Source organism: Haemaphysalis longicornis, unplaced genomic scaffold (assembly GCF_048455015.1).
Source record: "Haemaphysalis longicornis isolate Haplotype H1 unplaced genomic scaffold, Haemaphysalis longicornis Haplotype H1 scaffold_4, whole genome shotgun sequence".
In the NCBI taxonomy this organism is placed as follows: Eukaryota; Metazoa; Arthropoda; class Arachnida; order Ixodida; family Ixodidae; genus Haemaphysalis; species Haemaphysalis longicornis.
This window is the reverse complement of record NW_027526361.1, coordinates 91,982,970-91,997,127: the sequence shown is the minus strand read 5'-3', so window position 1 is coordinate 91,997,127 and position 14,158 is coordinate 91,982,970.

Here is a 14,158-nt window from a genome sequence, read left to right as displayed (position 1 = left end):
GCAACAATACTGCTTGTAATACACACCTTCTCTGTAATTGGCTGAGAAGGCGTGACGTAATTTAAACAGTTGGCGGGAACGATTACGTCATGCATTGGCAACTTCAGCCTGCGTAAAAGTGACGTAATGCTACGTAACAGCTTGAAAATGGCGGCTGTTCGTCACAAAATACAAGCAAAACAGGGTAAAAAATTGAACCCCGGCTTACGGCGCCGCGAAATGTGCGGCAATTTGCAGCCGGCGCAGTTTTGCATGCGCGCTGTTTAAAGCGTGTTTTCTACCGAAACAAATTATAGTTTCAACTGCTTCCAAGTCAGCGATCATGGAGCATACAAATAACGTGCAGTATTTTGCTTTTATGTTTGGCAATAAAATAAAAATTATTTGCTTGGCTTAACCGCAACATAAGAGGGCAGTACAAGCCTCTCCATGACGAAGAGAACCCAATGCATGGCATTTGTCCATACTCGTCCTAGTAAGCTGTTGGGTCACATGATCGAACTCAAGGGAAAAATAACAAAGAAAAGTGACTATTCGGTTCATTACAGTAACAAAGAAAAGTGACTATTTGGTTCATTACAGCGCTGATTGAAGTCGAGCTTGACGAATGAGTGAATCGGCGACATCGGTGCGCTCCGCGGTTATCAGGCGTATCGCTTCGCTGCTCTTACGTGTGATACAAGCGATGGTATCGGCAGTCTTTTTCTCTGATCACGCCATAAACTTGTAACATAGCAGCAGACGATGGCGTGGCGGCGGTGGCAGCCGGGAAGGTGATAACGCAACAAAGCTTGCATTGAAGCAGAGAGCCCAGCTATGTTACTAAAAGCGATTGAAAGAAATAAATAGATACGGTAAAAAAATTGTGTGATGTTCTTGAGCTCGACATACGCCTTTCGCTTGCTTTTGGATCAACGTTACTCGATCGCCTTGAGGTGTTGACGCCAATTTTGACCTCCAGAAATGTTTTTCTTGTCACCCTCAGCTACCGTCTTAATTTTTATAGTACATGCCAAGTGTTTTTATATCTTTCTTGCGCAATATTTGATACCTTGGTAGCGATCTTTATGTGTGACTCGTCAAATTACACTGCATGTCGTCATAACTATTGGTGCAGCACATCACTGATTGCTTACGTCGTGCTTACGCAAAAAAACACGGGCGAGTTGCCGGCAATTTGTGCAGTCGAGATTAGGGCCCCAGATTGATTCGGAAGAGCAGCGACAAGCGGTTGCTACCGTGGTCCGAGCCGGTCCGAGCCGCTGTGTGTGCCGAGCTGGCAGGCGCGGCCGGCGTGTGCGCGGTCTGTTTCCGAAGGCAGCAAACGCTTCACGACTGCCTGTTGTATCCATTTCTTGCGAACGTCGCGCGGAATCTACAAATTCAGCTCGGCGATCGTCGTAGTTGATCGGGAGAGTCGAGGAACGAGGCGCAGGTTTCGCTTCGGCCATGGTCACGCGCAATCTCCAGCGACGCAAGAACGCATACTCCAGCTTTGGGGCGCCCGCTATTTCAGCAAAAGCGAGCGCGCTAGACGCAAACCCTCCGCCCCCCCCCCCCCCCTTTAAGGACGGCTTGGGTTCTGGGCATGCGCAGTACGACGCCCCAAGACGCTTGGGGGCCACGGAGCGTTGAGAGGGTTGTTTTTAGCGTCGATCCATATTACGTCACTGTAGCTCGTAATTAGTTTCGAAATTTTTTTTTTTTTCGCTTTGAAAAGTGGCCGAGGCTGGGATGGAGCTCCAAAAGGCCAGACGTTTCAAACTGAACAAGGTATTTTGCCTTCATGGTCCGGCCCTTTACAGCACGTGAATACGAAATATTCTCTGCAGACAGGTATCGAAAATTTACCCCTACTGTGCACATCGCTAAGGGACTCCACGGAGCGCTTCCATAACTTGTTACTGAGCTAATCGAAGGTAATCGGTCTAGTCGGCGACCTTCAAGCATATGCGTCCGACACCACTTCGTCTCTCGTAGCCAGGCCAACCATACGGCATATGCAAGCCCTTGCTCCTTCACGATCATACTCACGGTCTTCCAGGTTCTTGTCCGGTGAGGTGGCCCGCATCCGCAAGTACTCAGCCACCGCCAACCCACCCGGAACATATTGACCTTGCTTGGACTCCAGACGAACACCTCTAATATAGGTTCCGCCCACGCGGCCCAACCTATATTCACGCAAGTACCCCGCACAACGTAAATTTAATTTCCGACCCTCCCACATCACCATCAGGTGTGCTCGGAACCTAGCCTTCGCACCCTTTCGCCCTTCAGAGGAAAAAAGTATTGCAATTTTTGTTCTCGTAGTGAGCAGTCTTGGCACTGAACGCTCTCCAGTGAACGGAAGCTGACCCGAGCAGCAGGCCTGGACAGCTCTCTCGGGGGTGCGGGGAAGGGGTGGAAGGCGTGTTTTTCCTACAATGTCCGAGTGTGCCTGGCTCGACACTAAAACTTGGTGCGGGAAGGTGCTGGTCTACAGTGGTCAGAGTGCCGCTTCTTGGGACTTTGTGAGGTTTGGGTGAGCAACGGCAGTGCCCACCGACCAAGATCAGCGGGTGAAGCCAGCACCCGACGACCAGCGCCGACCTGGACACCCAGGAACTACTCGTAGCCAGGGAAAAGACCGCCAAGCAGTCACTTGGGCTCCTGGAGTGAGGAACCATACAAATGACTGTGCTGCTACTTGCTACCAAGCTTCGCTTATAGGCCCTGCTACGTTCTCATATTCGCAGAGACTATACGCTTCGAGCGCGGCCTGTAGGGGCGCCACTGAAATCCTCCTAGCGGCCCGTTTCGAAAGCAGCCGCGGGAGTCGCCGGCCCGCTCCCCACTGTCACCGTTGCTTTCGGGGCCCGTTCACGACGGAGATTTACCGTTTGTAGGCGCTGGAAATGCATATTTATATGGAGCAGTCACTCTGTTCGCAAATGTGGTGTGTTTATGAGAGTGTAAATGTGTGACGCGATCTTAGTCTGGTACGTTCGGTCTGCACAAGCGCCAGGTGTGCGTAAGTACATCCAAGACGTGGAACATCCTCCGCTACCTAATCGACCGTACTAAAAGTCGGAGTGAAACAAGTAAGACGATGCAAGCCATCATTCACCAATTTCCTGGCACGCAAGAAGACCTCTTACGGGAGCTACAGGCAAGATATTTTCCGCCTACACCCAGAATGCAGTTGCCAGAGTACGGGGGACGCCCCAATTCAGATCTCGATAGCCCAATAACATCAGCTGAAGTGAGGGCGGCTTTGCTGAAGATCCGCCGGAACACGTCCCCTGGCATGGACCGCGTGTCGAACAAGGCCCTAACAATCCTGGATGACGGCTCCGTGGAGGCTTTGACTACCTACATGAACGAGTGTTGGGAGAAGGGGGTGGTGCCACCGGCCTGGAAAGAAGCAGAGATTCGTCTCCTTCCAAAACCAGGCAAAACACCTTGCACGGATAATCTTCGCCCCATCTCCCTCACTTCGTGCATCGGAAAGCTTATGGAACACGTCGTTCTTAACCGTGTACAAAGGTTTCTTGAAACGACGGACCAAACGCCTCACTCGATGTTCGGGTTCCGCCCGCACCTCTCAGCGCAGGAAGTACTACTGCAGCTGAAGGACATATTTGAGGCAGCCAGTCGCACCACCCCCAAAGCGATCCTGACTTTAGACTTGAAGGGTGCGTTCGACAATGTAACGCACGAAGCAATCCTCACAAATCTTGGCAACCTGGGTTGCGGGGAAAAGACGTACTCCTTCATCAAGAATTTTCTGTCTGATAGGACTGCGATTATTAAGATTGGCGACATCCAGCCGTCTCCCATAAAGTGTGGCAGTCGTGGTACACCACAAGGGGCAGTGCTATCGCCTCTACTTTTCAACATAGCCATGATAGGCCTTCCCCGACAATTGGAGAAAATCCCCAACATTAAGCATGCCCTGTATGCGGACGATATAACGATCTGGATTGCCGAAGGCTCTCCTGGCGTTATGCAAGACAGCCTACAAACGGCAGCGGACGTCGTCCGCACCTACGCCAGCCGATGTGGTTTAACTTGTGCCCCGCAGAAGTCGGAACTTATAATAGTACAAAAATGCCGCAGGGACGTTTCAGACATCAAAATTTGGCTCGATAGCGTACTCATCAAACCGAAACCCTCAATCAAGATATTAGGGATGACGTACCAGGAAAACTGCAAAGACACCCTGCTTCTCAACAGGCTCCAAGAAACCACGGCTCAAATTGTTCGGATGCTGCGTAGGGTGGCGAACAGGAGCCATGGACTAAAAGAAAACGACATGGTCCGTCTTGTGCAGGCCTTCGTCGTCTCCAGAATCGTTTACGTGGCTCCTTATGCGGTTTTGGGGACATCGGAGCGCGAAAAGCTAGACGTCCTTCTTAGAAAGGCATATAAACAAGCCCTGGCACTTCCTCCAAGCCACTCTACGGTACGACTCACGGCTTTGGCACTGCACAACACCATCGAAGAGCTCATGGAGGCCCACCTAACGGCGCAGAAAGTAAGACTCGGAGCAAGCCCAATGGGTAGGGAAACGCTAGCTACGCTTGGTTACACGGCGCCGCACATCACGGAAAACGCAGTGGACATCCCGCCTGAACTAAGGACCAGAATTCTTGTCCGTCCAATACCCCGGAATATGTCCCCTCGACATCATGAGGGAAGACGCTTAGCAAGAGCAACTGCGCTAGAAAAACAGTACGGAGGACAAGACTACGTCGTATATACAGACGCGGCGGAATACGCGAGGTACGGGGTAAGATCGGCGGCCGTTACCAGCTGTGCCCCAAGTGCAACCAAGTAGCCACCCTCTACCATACGGCAGCAGGGTGCCACAAAATTCACAAACACCCTCTAACAGAGGAGCAGTGGAGCGAGGCACTGTCTAGCGCCGACTACGACGAGCAGTGCCGAACGATCGCCAGAGCAGCCACCGGCGCCCTGGAGACTGGAGCCCTGGACTAGGGGCACCCACAACGTCCAACTACCCAAAAAACATAATAAAATTATTTCTCTCTCTCCACAACCGGCCTCCTTTCCAGTCTGACGCTTCGGTCGTCGAACACCCAGCAGGCTGAAGAGACAGCTATCGCCCTTGCCCTCTCCCAGACAAAGGCCAGCGTAATTATTACGGACAGCCAAGCCGCCTGCCGAGCATACCAAGCAGGTAGGGCTTCAAGACAAGCGCTTCGGGTTCTCCTTCAACGGCCACCGCAGAAGCAGGTCACAATCATTTGGACACCGGCCCACTCTGCTCTTCGCGGCAACCAGACGGCACACGTCCTGGCCCGAGAACTCGCCCACCGGGCACCGCAAGAAGAGTCGGAGCGAACCTGGCAACCGCTCTTCACATACGCCGACATCACCCAAAATTATGGACTAGCGAGACAACTCTATCCCCCAGTCACCGATCAGGCCACGAAAGAACAGGAAGTCATCCTGAGACAACTACAGACTAATACCTACCCCCACCCAACACGACTACACGCCATCCACCCTACTCTTTACGATCTCCTAGGTACTCACTGCCAAGCACCAGGCACGCTGTACCATATTGTCTGGGAATGTCAACTGACCCCAGATCTTACCCCCATCCCCAACCCCTCACGCGAGCAGCGGGAGAGTACGCTGGCCAGTTCTTCTCCTGAAACACAGCTTTTGCTAGCGGAAAGGGCGAAGACAGCCGGTCGCACCAACGCAGTCTTGGACTGAAGACCCCGACCACAAATCTGCTCACTTCAACCGTGATTAAAGTTTCTCTCTCTCACAGGTCCGCGTCGCGAAACAGGGATATGCATATGGAGATGATTGATTCCACTGCCCTGAAGTTTACTAACAGTGTCTCCGTAAGCATAATTTCCCCAGATGGTCATGCCATGGCTATACGCCTCGAGCTTCGCGATCGCTGCACCGCCTGCCGCCGCTTCTCCGCGGCGTTGACGGGAGTTGCGCTGCGTGGCTGATAGGGGCTCGTTCAGTGTTTTGGTTCTGTTTTTCTTCTTTTCGCCTTTCCGGGCCCCAAAAAAACTTATGGTGACGTATATTAGCAAAGAGTGCGTTTAGTTCGCTTAAAAAGCAGCTGCGTCTTCGTAGAGTACGCGATCGCCTGCAAGAGTATACCCGGGGACGCGGTTCTGCGCACTTCGTCGCCGCTCTTCCGGGCGTCGGCGACGGTAGCAGCATATCAGCACTGTCACCTCCAAATGCGTCAAGCAGAAATGAATTCACTGTCGCATCGTTTAGACCTGATACTGGCGAAGTGAGAGGTTGGCTTCATTTTGCAGCGTGGACAACGAATGCGGCTTCGTTTCGAATATATACGTAGCAGAAAAATATGTTCGGGGGATATGATAACCCCATCCCGGACAATAACTTATGCCTTTTATAAGAATATAAACCATGGGAAAATGTTAAATATATTCCAAGCCTGTGCGTCGTTAAATATTTGCCCACACACGCCTTATAGCAAGAACCAAGACAATCTAATATGAAACCACGAAAAAATAAATGCTGTGCAAGTGCGGAAGAAACATAATAGCTCTAACGGAAATGAAAAAAAAAAAAAAAAAACAGTGCAGCTTCTGACGTGGTAAAGACTTTCGTCGAAACTTAAGCCAGATAGGGGTCACCAGACCAACTATACGCCAAATGCACTGCTATTTCGCGAAACAAAGGGGGGGGGGAGGGGAGGGGGACGCGGTGTACAAATGCGGAACGGAATCAAGCAATGAATGCTTAAGTAATCACACACACAAAACTCCCGTTCACTGTCCTTTTGTTTTTCGACTTCAACGAAAAGCTGATCGTACGGCGGACGCATTTTTGGAAGTATACATGTAGGTAGTTCAACAAGCGATGAAAGGGGTCGTTGGAAGAGTGTGGCATGTGATAAGGCCCTCTTGATTTTCGTTTCTGCTTTATTCTACAGGCTCCGTGTGCCATATGACGATATTTTGAAGAAGGATTTAGTCGCGGACGCGGATTATATTCTAAGCCCGTCTCCGCGCTGCTCGCAGAGGATATACGTAGCAGATGAATGTTTGCGGGCGCTCACCTCACGACAAGACGACTCTGTCGTGTGCTGATCCCAGAGTATAATTATGGATTGTCCATCGTACTTTCGTTGAATATTCCCGGAATTAACGCAGACTGGCTTGTAAATGGTAGTGATCAATATCAGAGGTATAACATTGGCAAACGTAACTGGCTTGCTGTCAGTTATGAGGGCTCCGCTGAATACGTAAGCGCACAAAACTGATTTACATCGTAGTGTATATCCGTAGCATAAACATCTGAGGAACCGGTTGTTACGGAGACACTGCTAGTAAATCCAGGGCAGTGTAAAACTACAATCGTGTCCATCATACGCCGGTTCCGCGACGCTGTCCTATGACAGACACCTGGCGCTTATACAGCCCGAATATACCACACTATGATCGTGTCAGAAACATTTACACTCTCGTAAAGACACCCCATTTGCGAACAGAGTGACTGCTCCACATAAACATGGATTTCAAACGCCCGCAAACGGTAAATCTCGGTTGTGAACGTGCCGCAAAAGCACGGGCGACAGTGGGGAGCGGGACGCGGCCTCCCGCGGCTGCTTTCGAAACGGGCCGCTAGGGGGATTTCAGTGGCGCCCCTACAGGCCGCGCTCGAGGCGTATACATTACGATGCAAATCAGTTTTGTGGGCTTATATAACCTAGTGGAGCGCTCATACCTGACGTCAGTTACGCTTGCCAATATGATGATGATGGTTGGTGTTTTATGGCGCAAGGCCAACGAGGGCAAAGAGCGCCAAAGAAGTTATTGAGTTTTCATCAGACCGTAAGTACTAAAACATGTAACTAAAAGTAAAGGTGATACAAAACAAAAGACAATGGAGATGGCTGGTGTATAGGGCCAGGGTGATTACACATGATATGACAAGAGCTGCAGGAAGTTTACCTCAGCTAAAAACTTAAAAACACGTTGACTAGAAAACATTGGTTCGTCGGCTAAAAAGTATGATGGGTGCAAAGGAATGTGTCGTCTGTATAATTCAGGGAAATGTTTGTGTCGTGTTGTGTCAAGTGCCTTGCATGTGATTAGTATGTGGACTACGGATAGGCCCTTTCCACACCTGCTACACGTGGGTCCCGAAGTTCCAGTGAGCAGGTGGGGGTGCGTAACATGTGTGTGGCCTATCCGCAGCCTAGCCAGGGCGACTTCAGTGTATCTGTTGTGTGAGTCAGTTACGTAGCGTCCCAGTTGTGGTTTTATTATGTGTAGTTTGTTGTCTGTTTGTTGACTCCAGCGTAATTGCCATGTGTTACGAAGCTGTCGTCTGATGAGTGTCTTTAGGTCGGTGTAAGGTACTGTTGTTATGTCAACTGTGGTCATGAGAGCAGCAGCACCAGCCATTTGATCAGCAGTCTCATTGCCAGGGATCCCACAGTGACCTGGTACCCAGCATATGGTTATTTCTAAATCTGAAGCATATGCAGTCATTATGACCTTTAAAAAGAACATTGATTACATAGTTTTTTGACGACCTTCCTGATGACAATGCCTGCACAACGCTTAGAGAATCTGTGTAGACGATGGACTTTGGAATCTTATGTTCGAGGATGTGGTTTGAAACGAGTAAAATGCCATAGGCTTCTGCCGTGTAAATACTGCTATGAAAATTCATTGTCTTAGTTACGGTAAAATTTGGTCCGTGCGCTGCACAAGATACACTAAAACCATTTTTCGACGCGTCGCTATAGAATTCTGCGCACCTGTACTTGTCCTGCAGGAACAAGAAGTGCTGCAGAATTGCACTCCTGGGTACCCTATTTTTTTCTACTAATGTGAATGATAGGTCGCATGATATAGGATGTAGATGCCATGGTGGAATTGAATTATGGATGGGTGTCTTGTGCGTGTCTGAAAGAGGGACCGTAAGTGCAGAAGCCTCCTCCCTAACTCTGAGAGAGAAAGGTAAGGAAATGGATGGCCTGTTTAAAAAGTGTTGCAAGTTTGATGTACTGTTCATGACGGAATTAAAAGGATGGTCGGTAAGGGACACAATCTTAGATGCATACAGCAGGTCAACATACTCCCGCTGATGCCCTAGACACCACTTGTCGCATTCGACATAAAGGCTTTCGACAGGGCTAGTGCGGAAAGCGCCGCTTGAGAGGCGAAGGCCAAGATGCAGCACTGGGTCGAGCATTCTCAGTGCGGTCTTTGTCGCCGACCCATACACGACACTGCCGTAGTCGAGCCGAGACTCCACCAACGCCGTGTACAGGCGCAGCAGGAGTTGTTTGTCGGCCCCATAAGATTGATGTGACAGAACCTTAAGAATATTCATTATTTTTAGGCATTTACATTTGAGCTGTCTGATATGAGGGATGAATGTAAGTTTTTCGTCGAATAAAATACCTAAAAACTTGTGCTCCTTGTTCACAGGAATTGGCACATTTGCAAGAGTGATGTCTGGGTCCGGGTGGACACCACGCTTCCTGGAGAATACAACACAAGAGCTCTTTCCGGGATTAATTTTAAAACCATTCTTGTCTGCCCAGCCGGCAAGCTTCTTGACGCCGAGCTGGACTTGACGTTCGCAGATGGACATATTACATGATTTAAAAGATATCTGCACATCATCTACATACATGGAGTAAGAAATTGTAGGCGGCAGTGCCTTCCCAAGGGAGTTCATTTTTACTATGAAGAGAGTGCAGCTTAGAACTCCGCCTTGCGGCACGCCATTTTCTTGCACGTGTACCTTTGACAGTGCAGAACCAACTCTGACGCGAAAGGTTCTCTCCGACAAATAGCTAGCAAGGGTGTTAAACATATTACCAGAAACACCGAATGACTTCAGGTCAGTAAGAATCCCATAACGCCAAGCGGTGTCATAGGCCTTTTCTAGGTCGAAAAACACAGTTAAACAGAACTGTTTATGCACGAAGGCATCCTTAATATACGACTCTAGTGCCACAAGTTGATCATTCGTGGATCGCCCCACCCTGAAGCCTGCCTGGCAGCTCTCGAGAAGGCCGTTATACTCCAAAAAGTACACGAGCCTCCGGTTTATCATCTTCTCGAGAAGCTTGCACAGGCAGCTGGTCAGGGCAATGGGTCGATAGCTAGCGGGAGAAGAAGGGTCCTTCCCTTCTTTCAAGAATGCTACAACTATGGCATCCCTCCAAGACTTTGGAATGTGCCCCGAAAGCCATATCTTGTTGAAAAGGTGAAGAAGCGTTACAAGAGTGTCTGTGTGTAAGTTCTGTATCATTGTATATGTAATGTTGTCTGGGCCTGGAGCTGAGGGTTTACACGTGCTCAGAGCAGCCCTCAGCTCATGTAGTGAAAACAGGGAGTTGTACGAAGTCTGTGATTTGTTGTTGTCGTGTAGGGACTTCTTTTCACAAGAGGCTTTATGTTTCAGGAAAGTGTTCGTGTAGTGTGCTGAACTGGACACGTGTTGAAAGTGTTGTGCGAGTGTGTCAGCCTGGTCTTCCAGAGTGTCCCCTGTTGTACTGACCAGGGGCAGGCTGTGTGTCTGTTGTCCTTTGAGTTTGCGTATACGTGTCCATACTTTCCGTGTGTCTGTGTAGGAGTTTATTGATGTTATGAATGTACGCCAACTCTCTCGTTTTGCCTCACGGCGCACACGTTTTCCTAATGCCTTGGCCCGTTTGAACAAGAGGAGGTTTCCCGACGTGGGGTACCGACGAAGGATACCCCACGCCTTGTTCTGGGCCTCTCGCGCCCGCCTACAGTCCTCATTCCACCACGGCCTCCGCTGGTTGCGCGGGGCACCAGAGACGTGGGGAATGGACTTTTCGGCGGCGTCGAGGATGTGCGCCGTGAGGAGTTGGGTAGCTTCTTCAACGTGTAGGTGTCCTATGGATGTGTGGTGTAGTTTGGATGTCTCTGTGAATGTATTCCAGTTAGCTCGTGCTTCATTGAACCTATTATGGGAAGATGAACTGCTTGGGCCTTTATCTATATATGTAAGTGAGGTGGGGAAGTGGTCACTGCCATATGGGTCAGTTCCCACACCCCACTCGAGAAGAGGAAAGAGAACTGCGGAGCCAATCGCCAAGTCAAGACATGAGTATGTGTTGTGTCTTATGTTATGGTATGTAGGCTGTTTACTGTTGAAAAGGCATGCTCCTGAAGATGTAAGAAATTTCTCTATGAGGCGACCTCGGGCATCCGTGCGAGAAGAGCCCCAAAGAGTGTTGTGAGCATTAAGGTCGCCTGTCAGGATGTATGGTTCAGGCAGCTGGTCAACCAGCGCCTCGAAGTCAGAGCTTAAAAGTGAAACATCAGGAGGAATGTATATGGAGCATACCGTTATCAACCTATTAAATATTATCGTTCGAATTGCCACAGCCTCCAGGATAGTGTTCAAGGTGACAGGGTGGCATGCTAAGGATTTGCGGGCGATTATGGCCACACCGCCAGAAGAGTGTGTGCAGCCAACCCTGTCCTTTCTGTATACCAGGTAACTATTCAAGAAATTTGTGTTCTTGGAATTCAGGTGTGTTTCCTGAACACACATTACACTTGGCTGATTAGCATGCAGAATCTCATAGACGTCGTCAAGATTATTTAGAAGGCCTCTGCAGTTCCATTGAACGATATTTTCTCTTCCCATTATTATGTATTAGAGCTACTGGAGTGTGACTATTTATGTAGGGTCTTTCGGGGCTTGGATTCTTGGACGGGGTTTTTTTTACCTCCTCTGGAGGTTTAGATGGGGGGACCCGTTCCTTCCGCTGCGAAGCAGACAGGAAGGGTCCCACATCCATGTCATCATCTGATTTGGAAGGGGTACCCGGCGTACCGGACCCCCCGGACCTGGCACCCTTTGCGGTGCCCTTCGTTTTGGCCGCGACCGCCGAGGGCGTCAGGAGCGCCCCGGGTGGCACAGGCGGTGCGGCGGAGGTGGGAACTGCTGCGGTTTCCTCCAGCTCCATCTCCTCCGGGCCCTCGCATGTGCTTCGGGCCGGTAGAGAGGAGGAAACAGAGGGTGCAGCAGCATCCCCAACGGACGTGGATGCCACCACAGCCGTTGCTGACTTAGCAAGCGGCGTGGTGGCGGGTTGGGCGGCCAGAGGCAACCCAGGGGGGGGCGGGGGCGGGACCAGGTCTGACTCGCGGTACTGGGTCCCCGCCGAAACTAGACGCCGCTCCGCCCCCCGGCGAGCTGCGTCGGCATACCTCCCCAGGGGGAAAGAGGCGAACCTCTTTCGCGCCTCTGGGAAGGTAAGATTCTCAGTCACTTTAACCTTGATGATCTCCTTCTCCTGTTTGAATTTCTCGCATGTTCTAGAGTAGGCCCCGTGGGGTCCCTTGCAGTTCGCACAGATGAGGGTTTGCGATGGGCAGTTGTCAGATGCATGATCATGTTGTGCACACTTGGCGCATGTTAGTCGACCACGACAAGCATTAGTTCCATGTCCAAACCGCTGACACTTGTAGCAGCGGCGTGGGTTCGGCACGTAGGGTCGGACCGGACATCTCAGGAAACCTGCGCTGACCGACTCAGGAAGTGTTGAGCGGTCAAATGTCAAGATTATGTGTTTAGTAGCTATTATTTGGTCGTTTCGGCGTATCGTGATTCGCCGCACTGCTGTCACGCCCTGATCACGAAGGCCGTCGAGCAGATCTGCTTCAGTCTCATTTATTAGATCTCTATCAGAGATGACGCCCTGGCAGCTATTCAGACTGCGATGGGGCGTGATCTTGATGTCGACATCGACCATGCGCGTTTGCTTCAAGAGGTTACAGGATTGTTGTTTGTTTTGGACTTCAATTAGGACTTCTCCGGTTGTGAGCTTTTTAGCCTTGTACGATTTGCCTACAAGGCTTTCAAGAAACTTGGAAATGACAAAGACAGACTGGGACGTGACGGGTTTTGATTTATCTAGGGATTCCATTACCAGGAAGCGCGAGAAATTATCGGGCTTTGGAATGGAGATCGAAGACAACGGAGGAAAAGATACTTCGGTGCGGCCCCTTTTCAGGGACCGATCACGTTTGTAGGGGGGGTTTGAAAATGCCATATGATACATTGGAAAGCAGGGGACGGGGGTACTTTCTTCCACAACCTTACCCTGATAGCTGAGGAGGTCCCGGAGCTCCCTGCCTGGTAAACAGACAGGGAGCCCATCCGCCGGAGCTTGACCTGGGCTCCGACGGCCACCGTTCGTGGTTTCTAACCCTCCACCTATAAACACATTGCCACGGTTGGATCCAGCGTATGTTTGGGGGCTCGGGGTCCGCGGTATCGCCAGTACCGTCACCAAGATTGCTCAAGGTGCCCCGTGCGGGGACGCTTGCCAATATCATACCTCAGATATTGATCACTACCCTGGACATACATTTCCCGAACATTCTACGAATTAAGTACGATGGATGCTCCAAAATTATTTATACCCGGGATCAGCGCACGACAAAAAAAAAAAAATGCTGGGGCGTCTTGTCGTGAGCTCAGCGTCCGCAAACATTCATATATGTTACATATATCCTCCGCGAGCACGCCGGAGAAGGGCTTCTACAGTAATGCCCAATCGCGACTAAACGTTTCTTCGAAGCATAGTCATATGACGCAGGGAGCCTGCAGAATATAGCACAAACGGACATCAGAAGGCCTTATCAGATATCCCACTCCTCTAACGACACCTTTTATCACTTTTGAACTTGTATACCTCAAAAAATGCGTTCGCAGAGGGATCAGCAGTTAGTTGGTCTAAAAACTAGTGACGTGAACGAATAGCTTGCGATTACTAAAACGTTCTTTCCTTGATTTCGCTCGCAATCGTACACAATACGTAAGCGTCCCCCTCCCCATGTCTCGCGATATAGCAGTGCATTTCGCACACTAGTTGGTCTCGTGTAAGTCCTACCCGGGTTAAGTTTATACGAACGTCTTTAACATTTCAGAAGCTGCACCGAGTTTTTTTTAAAATGCAGAGCATTTCTTAGCCTCGCCTCTTCCTGCGTCGGACGGTGTCAACAGCTCCGCGTCCGCAGCAGGTGCTCCTCTCCTACCCTCCTCTCTCTCTCTCAACAGCAGCTGGCGCGCGCATGCGTCGTAGTCAGCCCGTTCGCTCCGTCGCGGTCTCGGCGTAACAGGTGCGCGTTAGCAGCGC